This window comes from Sturnus vulgaris, chromosome 18 (assembly GCF_052056855.1).
Source record: "Sturnus vulgaris isolate bStuVul1 chromosome 18, bStuVul1.hap1, whole genome shotgun sequence".
Classification (NCBI taxonomy): Eukaryota; Metazoa; Chordata; class Aves; order Passeriformes; family Sturnidae; genus Sturnus; species Sturnus vulgaris.
In genome coordinates, this window is record NC_142260.1 from 10,235,135 (window position 1) to 10,248,341 (window position 13,207).

Consider the following 13,207-nt stretch of genomic DNA (forward strand, 5'->3'; position numbering starts at 1 on the left):
CATGTAGTTCAACACTCTGCCTAATCAAGGTCACCTCACGCAGAATATGCCCAGATGAAATTTCTCCAAAGACTGAGACCTCCCCAGTCTCTGTGGGCAACTTAATTCAATGTTTGAGAACCACCAAGCAGGTTAATATCATAACCTTACTTTGGCAGGGATAAAATGCTAAGTGGAGAACATTCTTCAGATCACAATAACCAAAATTTCAGCAATGTTGTAAGATAAAACTGCACTTTGTAGATTATCTAGTAAAAAAGGAAATAAAACTATACTTCTATTTAGATTTCAAATACTTTTTAGTATAGATCCACTGAACACAAACTTTTATATTGACTTTGAATAAAATCATAGATTGTTCTAGAAGAATTTGAATAGTCTTGAATTTTTACATACATGTTGCATGAGTGTTGTTCAGTATGGGAGGCTGTAAGACCAAAGATAAATGTATAATGATTCCATGCAAATACTGACAGTACCACATTGCAGGACTGTGATTTGTTTTCTTCTGGAATATATGATGGTGCTTTATCCTCTAATACTCTGATACTGAAAAATCTCACAAAAAAATTAGACAAGCAAAACATAGAAATGTGGTGGTTTTGTCTTTTCATATGTGAAACAAGCATTGAAGTATTTTTATCCTTCTTATATTTATTAAGCTACCATTTGGATTGCTAAATTTTATACAAAATAAAATATCTAAATTAGCCAACAATGGGAAAGGTCAGTAGCTAATGCAGATCAATTTATGTGTCTAGACATGCAATTGGAGTTATGGAGTCAAAAAGCACAGATTAAACTCTTTGGATTTGTCTGACTCCAAAACATTCAAATAAAAGCCAGCATATGATAAATAAAAAACAACTTAACTGGGAATTTCTCATCATCCAGGCACAGAGAGGACATTTAATCAAAGGAACTGCTGACCAATAATGTAATTATTTAGTCAGTCAAGTTGTTGGTTGCCTGGATGTGACTGGTGTTCTATGAAATGAACTCCTTTACTAACAAACTGGCTGTAATTTGGTTTAACCTGGGGCTGAATGAGTTTTACTAGAAATCCTAACAGGGAGAGTTCTTCCCACATTCTTATCAAAGTAAAACAAGCTTTCTTCTCTCTGCTGATTTACTCTCTGTTTTTTATTAAAGTTACTATTCCAATATTCCAGCAGTAATGTAATATACAGTTGATCTGCTGGGTGAAGGTTGGCTAGCAAGTGGTGAAACAAATTTTAGCAATTCAAAATCTTGCAATTATTTATTCTGTATTTATTAAAAGTATCTTACAGATATATTTAGTCCAAAAGAAGCAATCTTTCTCTATTTCTACCCAACAAATTTCAAAAGGCATTCAAATAAAATAAGTTAATTTTTTTTCTGAATAATCATATTACTAGACTATAGGATATACTGGGACAAAGCAATCTTGGCAAATATGATTCTGTCTAAATTCAGTGGAAATTTCAAGCTGCCATTTCCTGAGGGAAAAAAATAAATTCCTCCTTCCATTACTTTTTTGTTGTTTGGGGGGAGATTTTAAGGAGTATGTTCAGAAGTCCAGTTTCTTGAAAAACACTGAAAACCTAAATGCCTATTGCTTAAATCCTAGCTGTGCTTTTGACAATCTAATTGTTTTTCTTTTGTGCAAATACATCCATGGAGGGTTAGTGGCCATCATTCAGCTCAGTAGTAGTTGCAAGAGGTTTTTTTTAAACTCAGAAGTTTAAGACCCTAAGTTTTCCAGAGAAGTGTTCTTGGGATCAAGTATCTGAAGCAGTTTTAAGCTGGTATTGCACTGGAGTTTCCTCTGTGCTTCACAAGTTTTCCTTAATTAACATAACTGGCACTTGTTCAGGATGGAAGGTGTCCCTTGGCAAAGACTCCTGGGACAGAGGAATAATTCTCAGCTAATAGATTCTTCTCTGAAATGCTGTTAATTATCCTTAATACTGTGTTTAGAATCTTCCAGTGCAATTCTTTAAAGGAAGGCAGCTGAAAACCAAGGGAATGAATCACAAATTATATTCATTTATAACACATACATGCTCCAGCTATGTCTGAACCCAAAATTAAGGAGTGTGGACCAACAAAAGAGGCCTAAATGAGATCAGTGTCAGGGCTTCACATGGTAGGAACATTCTCCATGCTCTGAAAATGTATTTGTAGCTGGGTCTCACAGGTATTTGAGGCTGTTATTAGCTTTTAGTGATTTTTTTTTTTTATTCCCTAGTTGTGTGTTCTACATCTTCTAGGTAGGCTTTAGGGTATGTAAAGCTCTTGTGTTGGTTAAGACACTGTTCTAATCCTCTGAGTGGTAAGCATGTCTTTTTATTCCTGAAAAATGTTACAAATTCCAGTTTATCAGTGTCTGCTTTCTCTTCATCTGCTTTGCTTCAGTTACAAATTTGTTTAATGTTTTTTCCAGGTATTGCTTAACATTAACTAAGTCTCATAAATGTAATCCTAGGACTTCACCAAGGTACTTGTCAATTAGTTTAAATCTACATAAATTTCACAGCACAACTTCAAGGAGATCACAATTACTAAATGGCCATACAAAATATTCACACTAATAAGTGCAAAAGCAGAAAAAGGTTTGTGCAGAGTATTTTTCTAGCAGGAATTGCTGTGATGCAGCTCAAAACTGACACAGATTGACATAACAGTTTATTGATAAGATCACCAAACTAAAGCTTTAAGCAAAAAACTCCCAAAACTAAACCACAACAAAACCTGAAGCAAATGGTTCATGGACATGAAATAACAAGAAAAAAGTACTCAAACCATAGTATATTACACCTTTTTTTTGTTTTACAAAAAGAAAGTTTTGCTTATTAAGAAGAAAAGTTACGTAAGCAGAATGTCTTGTTTGTAATTCAGGTAAGGTCACTTCTTACTTAGATAGTTGATTAATTGCAATAAAACTGTATGTGAACTTGTTCTAAGAATTTATTACTGTTTGCACACCGGATCTCTAATACACTTAGTCTGCATTAATGTGAATTTCTTTGACAGCTTAGCTGACACATAGCTGACACATAATATTGTGCTACAGTTTGTAAGTGACAAAAAAGCCTTTACTAATCAGACAGCTGGCTGAATGAGCAGTGATTTTAAAGACAGAGTTGAGAGGAGTCGTGTGTCCAAGGGCTTGCATTTGTCCCTGCCATCCTGCAGCAGTATCCACTGACAAAGAATGATGCTGTTCCTCTGTGGGAACTGAAGTTCTGCTCCACAAGTGACACAAAGTGCAGGAGAAAAAAGAGTTTTTCATGTCTGCATGTACACAACTGCAGTAAGATTTTCCCAGGTTCCCATGCCTCATTCTTGTTTCTTTTTGTTTATTACCAAATTCTCTTTCAATGCACGTTTCATGCAACTGATAAAATGTGCAAAACTGCCTTTGGTTTTCTAATACCGAGTGTAAAGTATTATAAACTGGGAAGGAAAAAAAAAAATCCATAAATGAAAACAGAAGAGAGGACAGCAGCTCTAAAGATACCACGCCAGATTTTCAAGTACTCTGTGTACAGAGATGGCTTTAATGGCTCTATTTTATCCTGTTAGGAAGAATCATGGAGAGTGATACATTTGCAGGACAGGAAAAATAGCTGGAGCAAAGGAACAGAAAATCTTCTAAAAGCCATTTGGCATTTGAGGCATGCTTGTGTCTCGTTAGCTAAAAGGGAAAGCTGGTGATATTACCCGTGGGAAGGACATTTTGGGGATGGACACTCACACTGCAAATTCCTGTCACCACCAGGCCTGGGAGAGCCTTCACAGTGAGCACTCGTGGTTTGTAGGAATAAAGTTCCTGTGACTTTTTCTGCTGCTTCTTTGCATGTGTTCAATCACAGAACCAGATTATTTATTCCAAGAAAATAATTAATAGGATACACTTAAGACTTTTCTTTCTCTTGCAGGATCCTTCACAAAGTGAGTGGAGCTGTTAATTAATGTTTTGCAAGGGTTTATCCTGGCTTTTTTTACAGAATGCAAAATAGAAGTTCATGCAGTAATTGCAGAATTTAACTTCTCATCTAGTCATACAAAATGACTAGTCACTTTTGGCAAATACTGTGTATGTTCCCTCATTAGCAGAATGAAAAGTTTTAACAGCAAAACGAATGATGGAGAATGAATAAAGAATAACCAAGGAGAAATTTTCGAGTAGAAATTTTTTTTTACAAATTGCGTGCGTTAAAAATTATGAAACCATCAAGATTTGTGAATATTTTAATGACTAAGCCATCCGAGTACACATTAATCTTGAATATTATGACCCTATGAATAATAATGAAGAGAAATTGCCATTTATTTCTGCACTATATAGCCAGCAGCAGGAAGTCCCCAGGTTATGGAAGAGCAAACAGCTTATTTGAACCACACCAATAAACTCCAAGTTCCATTATGGTCCTTGAAAGCCCAGTAAGTTGCAATAATAGTAAAGTGTTTTAGAGTACTACAGGAAATGACAGAGCAACATTTCATTTCCCATTTGTATAAAACTGCACAGCAATATTCTCCCAAAGTGCTCAAAACAACAGGCAGAGAGATGATAAAATCATAGATGGTTTGGGTTGGGAGAGATTATCTCATTCCAACCCCTCTGCCATGGGCAGGGACACCTTCCAAAATTTGTGAAATTAAATTAATACAAATGACTGGGAGATGTGGACAGAGCATTAGAGTATGAAGGGCTGGTTGAGCTTCAGCAAAATTTGAGGTTCACATAAATACCTAAAGACTAAATATATACACACAAATCTATAACGTGATGAATATGATTAAAAGATACTTTCACAGAGACAGCCAAATGGTTAATAGGAGTTGTATTGCCCATATAGTTCTAGTCAAAATCTGTATTTTTCTTTCAAACTTCCAATCTTTTTCCTACTAGAAGCATTGAATTCACTTATGAGTGGTCTCTGCTTCTCCATAATATTATTGTCTACTGGAAACCCTCAGCCTTTCTGTTTTTAAATAACCTAACAAAAATATCTGGTTTTGAACCTTTCTTAAATTGTTGGGGTATTTTGGTTTTGGTTTTTTGTTTTTTTGTTTGAAATAACTATGTAAGAAAGAAGAAGTCACTATTACTTTTCTGGACAATTTACATTGAGTAGAAGTGCAAGCTTCTCTTTAAAGTCAGATTGCTTGCAATGGAAACGAGGTCAATTATTTCATTAGCTTCCTTTTCAGAATCAACTACTCTAAGCCTACATTATGGGAGTTTGGCACTTCACAGTGGTTCAATATTTACAATACTTGCTTTGCATTTAAGGAAGAGCCAAAATTCATTTGCTTTCTCTATACTGGCAGATCATAAAAAGGTTGTCACAAGTGTTGAAACCTCACAAGGGACTTCAAGAAAGTTGCCTGCATAGACTGATATGGATAAAGAGGAAATTTATTGCTTATTACTGTCACAAATCACTAACATCTTAAGCTGATTAAATAGCCTGATTTTTCTTTTAGGAAGGAGTTGCTGGCACAAAGGGGAAAAAAGGCAGCCTTGAAAGCATTTATCTTTCTCAGATGAGGAGCCAGATGCACTGCATTGCTCACTTTGCCTTCTTTTAAAAAGTATTTCAGCCAATTTCAGCCATGGCAAATGTATTCTGTGTCTGTGGTTCTTTGTGAACACAGAGTTCCCACTTTATAAAAGGAAGATTTTTTTGGGCTGATCCATAAGTATTAGAGTGTGATGGAAGCCTTACTGGCAGGGATATTTACTACTAGGAAAGATAATGAATTAATAATTTACCATCAAATCATGTCTACTAGAAATTCACTGTTAGGAAAAAAAAAGATGGAATATATATATTTTTTCCATTCATACTCCATTACTAGAGAGCAAAAGAAATAGCTTAAGACTTTCAGACTTATGAGTGGGTAATTCTAGAAGTCATAAAATCATAGAATCATTTGGCTTGGAAAAGATCCTTAAGATCAAGTCCAAATGTCTTGTCTGTCGCCAGCACTGCCTAAGAGAAAACTGCAGAACAGCTATGAAAACAGAGAAAATCAAGGGAAATCTAAAGTGAAACATCTTAGAATTGTAGCAGCTAAAGAACAGAACTGAGAAACAGATTTGATAAAATTATCATTCAGACTGCTCTTCTGCTTTTTCATTCCTAGACATGGATTATTTTAAAGCTGAGATGCTCTTGGAAGCCTTCCTAATTTTGGCAAATCTGAATACAGAAAAGAACTTTAACTTGCTTATTTTTGCAAAGCATATACTAAAGAATGTATGCTTTGAGTAACATTTGAATATATCAGGATTTCTGTTTCTCTAGGTTTAATTTTACAGCCATGCAAGACATTTTATTCAAAGAAATCTGTAGAAAGAACAAGTAGCCACAGCTCTCATGAACTGAACAATTTCTTATGAACTGAATTGTTTCATGTTGTACTTAGCTGTGAATGTAAATTGAAACTGGACAGCTTGAGGGGTTTTTCTTCTTGTATTTCTCACCCCACAGTGGGCAGGAGGCACCCAAATGTGCAGCTTTTTCAGGGAACACCAAACTGAAGGTACTGTAGCTCACTGAGGAATGAATTCAGGGCTCTACTCTCTGATTTAAGTACTTTGATTGAACTATGATAGATTAAAAAGAGGACAAAAAATCAATATGATAATAAATCTGAGCCAAGCACTTCAGCATCACTGAAGCAACCGTGGGATTGCTGCTCTCCAACATAAATGTCAAAGTTCATGGATGGGATACAAAACTTCTGTCAGTGACTCAGGAAGATTAAGGTATTAACATGCCCTTAAATTCCCTGAGTCAAATTTTGCACCTAAACCTGGAGAAACACGGCCCTGCCCCACACTCAACAAATCACTTAGTGTGAAAAGGTCAGGGGCTGCTGAGAAGCTGCTGGATTCCTAAGGAACACAAATCTTTAGAAGGAGACAGGTGGGGCACAAGGGACAAAGATGAAAGTTGATATAACCCTCTGTGCTGTCAGCTCCCACCTCTCATACCTTGCTGTTAACAACACCCTCAGCTTTGTACCAGAGAATAATAAAACAGAAATGCCACAGAACACTATCAATAACCAGTTCATTAAGGCTAGAAATTCTGGCAACCATCAAGATTAAGGTATTTCAGCATTTAGGAAAAACAGCCTATTTTTGCCCTTCCATCTCTATGTAAAAGCAGACATTTTCCAACAAATGCAGTCCTGCAGAATGGCCTGCTGTCGTAGAAGTTAATTAATTTCTCATTCATGTTGACATAAAGGTCAAGATAGTAATGCTTCAGCATTTTTTTAGAGTTTAAAGGCTGATAGTAACTTCACCAAACACATCAGCCTTGCATCTGTCAGGTTTCAAAAGCTGCAAGAGGCCTCGTGGTGGATTTTGCAATGAAGAAAAGCAGGAGGTGTTTTTATTTCAGATGTTTAAAATCACTGTGAGCCACAACTCAAGAAACTTGTGACCACCAGAGGCTAAGGCCAGAGAAAGGATCAGAAGCTCTTATGCTCATATAAAAAGTCATTTATAGCAATGGCTGCATGTTGAGCCCTATTTTAAGAGTATCAACCACTTTTAAGAAGTGTGTTAATTCGATGCATGTAAAAATATCCAGCAATTAAAATATGAGTGGTTAATCCTTTAAAACTGTCCAGAAGATTTTAATCTGTTGCCCTCTATGACAATGAACAAGCACACTTCACACACTCCATTTTTCCAACACTGCAGATGGATCCTCACCCATTTACATTGGTTTGTGAATCCCTCCCCTCTGACAAATACACTCACACATGACCATCCCAAGTCCAAGATACATCAGCATGAGTGGAAAGATAAGATTCTGCAGTATGTATTAAATACATATAAATTGACCACTAACATAAGCTTAATAAATGATGTTGCCTGTAGGGCTTTGGTGGTCTAAAAAAATTACTCATGGTGAGTAGGATAGATCTGTATAAATCCTGATTTAAGGAGTCATTTAATTACTCTTCAGGAGTGATCAAGAGAAGGAGCTGACACCTTTCTTGTCCAAGTCTCTCCACCTCTCTGATGCCCAGTTACTTCATTAATGTCCATCAACTGGCAATATGCCTCTTGACCTCCTGGATTATGTCACGAAGGTCCATTAAAAATATTTTTCTCCTTTGAAATGTCATATGAATAGGAAAAGATATGAAAATCCAGCTTTTTAATTGGAAAGATGTAATTTATAGTGTTTTAAAGAGCAATTTGCAAGGTATTTTTTTCAGTCTTTATTTCAGTTTAGTGACCTCTGCCATATATCTGAGACACAAGTGACAACCTTCTGACCTTTTTAAAATAATCAATGAATCTGACATTGTTGATAGGGTATTTTATTTTAAATCAAGATTTATTTCTGAAAGCTATGAGAAAGCATTAAAATGTGTCTGGACATACACAGTTAAAACCACTGTGGGTAAATGTGTATCTGAAGAATGTTAATGGAATGTAAATGGCACAGAAATGTGTTCAGAAATCCTAGTGGGCATTTGAAGAATTGTTTGTTTTTCTATTCACAATACCAAGCAGATCACAGAACAGAGCTGTTAAATTATCTCAGTGATTAAACTGTTTATCACTAAGTAGCTTTTCCCTTTATAAATGTCAGTTACTTAAATGTCTTTTTAGAAAGAGGAGCAGAAACCCAAGATGCAGCACAGTTCTCAAGGTGAGCCTTTGTAAAACAGTTTGAAAAGTTAAAAATGGAACCTGCATCTTCTCACTCCTCACTGTGAGTCTAGCAACTTTCCATTGCCTCTAGAGAAGTGTGATGCAGCTGAACAGAGGGGACACAGAGAGTTTGTCATTGCTTAGCACACAAGCAAGGCATTGACCACCAGACAGATGGGATCGCTTTTCCAAAGAATCCAGTTAAAAAGGAGTTAATGAAATCACTGAGTCCTGAGAAAGCTGCCATCTCTCCAAATGCACCTGCTTTCTGGGAGGTGGCAGGCACACGGCCAACACGTGCAGGACTGAGAGGACGAACAGATTTTGGAGAAGGAAAGTGATCCAGGCAGCTGAAAAGCCACGTCACCAACCCTGCCGAGTGAAAAAACTCACGCTGAGAATCAGCCCTTAGGTTGTAAAACAGGAGAATTTCTTTTTTTTTCCCCCAGAGTAGATTCCAGGAAGACTGAAATACCACGAATCACAGAATGGTTTGGGTTGGAAGGGACCTTAAAAATCATCTACTTCCAAAGCATCTGCCAAGGGCAGGGACCCTTTCCAAGAGCCCAGGTTGCTCACAGCTCCATCCAGCCTGGCCTGGGACACTTCCAGGGATGAGTCACCCACAACTTCTCTGGGCCTCACCACCCTCTCAGCAAAGAAATTCCTCCTAATATCAAATGTAAACCTGCTCTCTTTCAGTGTGAAGCCATCTCCCTTTTTCCTGTCACTACAGGCTTTTGTAAAAAGCCCCTTTCCCTCTTTCTTGTGGGCTCCCTTCAGGTACTGGAAGGCCACAATTAGGTCACCTTCCCTTTTCTGGGCCGACCAAACCCAATTTTTTCAGCTTTTCCTTGTAGGAGAGATGCTCCATCTCTCTAATCATCCTGTTGGCTTTTCTCTGGTTAATGTCATTCCTGTGCAACTACAAAGGTCCAAATCAATTATAAATAACATCTGTAATAAAAACCCAAAAAATAAACAAAAAGCAAAAAACAAAAAAAATCACCCCAAAACGAAACAAAAAGCAAACAAACAAACATACAAAACCAAAAAAAACAACCAAACAAAAAAAACCAAAAACACCACAAAAACCTCCAAAAAACTGAGAGGTTCTGATAAATGTAGCAATTCTGGGAGATCTAAGCAGAAAATCCAAGGAATGACATTAATGTACAATCTTAAAATGATTCTTACAGTAAAGATTTGTAGCTGCCTTCCATGCCCCAAGTGATGCACCCCATTTTCTGGTGGAATATGCAATTGTAATGGTAGATGCAATTGCTATCAAAGTTAATAACCTCTTTCAAGCTGGAATTCTGCAGATTTCAATCTTGTTGTGCTTTCTTCTGAAGCAAACTCTGCAGCATTTCTTTTCTAATCTTTTATTATCAAAAGACCATTTTACATATTGCATAAGAACCTTAATCTGATAATTAATTGGAGAATAGCAAAATAATTAACTGGATTAAAAGTAAGATCTAAACTAGTTTGAATATCCTGGAAATCAGTTCATGGTATTTAGGCTTGTTTTTAATTTGCCAGAGTTTCAAAAAAATTAAAAATTCCTCCTTTCATCCAGCATTCTGATAGAAGATATTTTTAATGTTTTAGACGTACAATTATTGCCACCATTTGTCATATTCAAACTCTTGGAGATATTTTGTGCTTGCAGCAAGTAGAATCTACACTCTCTACTAGAAATGTATTCTACTGGATTTGCATTTTCTTTAATTAAGTTAATTTAGCTCGATCTGTATCTTATCTCCTGAAATTATTTTCTCCAGAAAAAATTAGAACAGCTAGTTTCTTAACTTGAGGAACTGAAGAGGATCCTCTGCTTTAGCAAGGAAATCTCTGATTGGGTCTTCTCTGGGCAATCCACCCCAGGAAAGGAGCATGAAATGCTCTCATTCCCAACTTGAAATCCTGTCCTCCAGCATCCAGCCCCTGCATGACAGCAGGAGACAATGCAGCTCTTCATTCCTGGGAAGGAAAATTCTGCAGATTCTTGTTGTTGATCTGTGAGAAGGGCTTCACCTTTTTTTTTTTTTTTTTTTTTAATTTTTTTGCTGTCCTAGACTGTTTCTTGGCAAAGCTCTTTCTTTTATTGAGGTTTCTAGACAGTCCATACTAATTCTGGAGCCTTGGCTGTTTAAATAGAAAATACTGCCAGGATAAACTGGCAGAGGAATTCATGTGAGCCATTCAGTGCTGCTTCTACCTTGTGACCTGGAGGATGTGGAGCAAATACATTCCTTTAGAGAACTCCTGTCCAGTTCCACATGCAGAAGGGATTGCTCTGTCTCACAGACAGCACAAGAACCTGTTCACTTTGTTCACTTTGCTCCATAGCCACCTTGGTGTGCAGAGAATCCAGCTGCTCTTGCTGTGTCCCACAGGCTGGGAATGGAGACTGACCTGTCATGTATTTTTGCATGAGTTACTGGCCTTGAAGTCAGGGAGATTTCAATACAGGAGGGCCACGGGTCTGGAACATGAATGATGTTAAAACTCCATCGTTTTCTACTTGGAAGAACAGTCCCTCACCACAAAGGTGCCCTTATTTTGAGCTGTGTTTTTGTAAGCAATTAACTCCCCATTTTTGAGAAGCAAACAACAACCAGCAATATGCTGTGTGCTTTAGAATAAATACAGTATAGCAATTTCGGTTAATTGCATATGAGATTCTCAACGAGACCGGGGATGGAACAAGGGTGACAAGCAATTTACCAGACTGCACTTTCAGTGCCAAAATCAATTACAGCATTCCAAATCCTGTAAACATTAATAGCAAACTATGTGTCATTGTGCATCTTTGACTGATGTCCAGCATGTACTGTCTGGTTGGGTATAGCTGTGGGGAAGAGGCAGTAACAACTCCTTCAAAAGACAGTCTACAGCACATATTTATAGAGGGACAACAAAATATCTGCATGCACATATATTGCTGCTCCTGCCAGCAGCTCCAGCGTGTTTAGGCCAGCCTCTGGATGTCATTGATAGCATAAAACAGAGTAATAATTAATTTCTAGGCAATGCTAACCAATGCAGAATGAGGCTGAATTCATAGCAGCGAGCTTATTATTCAATTTGGCTCACTATTGGATGATAGTACCAGGGGATTACAAATCCCTCTGGGGGTTATTCTGCAGTGAAATACCACCAGTTGCACAGTATCCTACTTCTTCTAAAACAGAATTCCAAATGTGCTAGCTTCACTCAAGCAATAAACAAGAAAGAGAAGATAAACAACCTTACCAGAAAGAGAAATTATAATCATGGGGTACAGCACGGTTTTTTTGAGATGAGTTCAATTATAATCAGTGATACACTTTCCACATGATACATGCACCAGGCTCTCCAGGGGGGTGCACACAAACAAATGGGATGTAGAGAAGGGACCATCAGCCATGAAACCACCTTCCTGCAGACTCATCCTGCTCCTCCTTGGGCCTGTTCCAAGGGAGAACCCCTGCTCTCCCCATCTCCCTCCCAGAACCAGGAGTGTGAAGGAGATGTTGGTGTCAGCCCCTTGTTCCCAGAAACCAGAACACTGCTGCTGCAGGACACTGAACAGTGTCAACACTGAGCTTCCACATCTTCCCTCCTCCCCCAAGACTTGCTCAGCTGGATTGCTCTCAAATCTGGGGGATTCCTTGCCTTTGAAGAACTTAAAACATTCTGCTACTTCTAAGAGAAAAACAAACACAATGGATGGTAAATTTATGGCCACAGTTTTTTCATCTTCTGTCTCTAAAAATAGTAATAGGGGCTCTCATTTCTCCAGAGATAGCTACATCCCACTCTTCTTGCTAGCTGGAATACACTGATGGTATTTGCTAACTTTTCAGCCACTTCAGTGGAATGATTTCAGGATAATTTTTTGAGAACTTTTCTTTGTCATCCAACACAGGTAGATAAGGCACCCACCAATATCTACTTCTCCTGGCTCCACATGGCCCCTCAAAATAAATAAAGAAAATGAGGTTGAAAGAATAAAATAAAATCAATCATCTGATAGCTTGATGATATTAGGAAAAAATATACCTAGAACTGAATTACATGACCATTACTTTAAATCTGTTCTTTAGACTCAGGTGCTTGTATACATCCCTTTCTCAGGAAATCCCTGTGATCCTACGACCTTAAAATGAAAATGATTCCCACCATCAGGTTGACTCAGATGATTGTAGGGGAAAAAAAGGGAATAATTTTTTGAATGACTAAATGTGAATATTAAGAAAATAGAAAACTTTTCCCTCGTAAGCATGAGACTACATTCATTAAGAAAAAACTGACAAATAAAGAAGGGAAAAGGACCAAGCCCTTCCAAGAACTTCATGTTCCAAACTTCCAGACCTGTAGAAGTTGTGCTGTTAGTGGGTTGTTTGGTAGAGTTACCCACTGAAATTTCTCCAGAGGACTTTCATGTAAGGGGTGGGTAATTAATTCTGTAAGTTTCCTAAACACGAGCACAACATACATTGAGGTATACTGAAATGAATAAACAAATAGATATCC

At 37.4% G+C, this 13,207-nt stretch overlaps 1 protein-coding gene across 5 annotated transcripts in view; it reads right to left on the bottom strand.

Annotated features, from left to right (window-relative positions):
• SYT9 (synaptotagmin 9) overlaps nucleotides 1–13,207 on the bottom strand; it is a 65,884-nt gene that overhangs the window by 39,778 nt on the left and 12,899 nt on the right. The window lies entirely within an intron of this gene.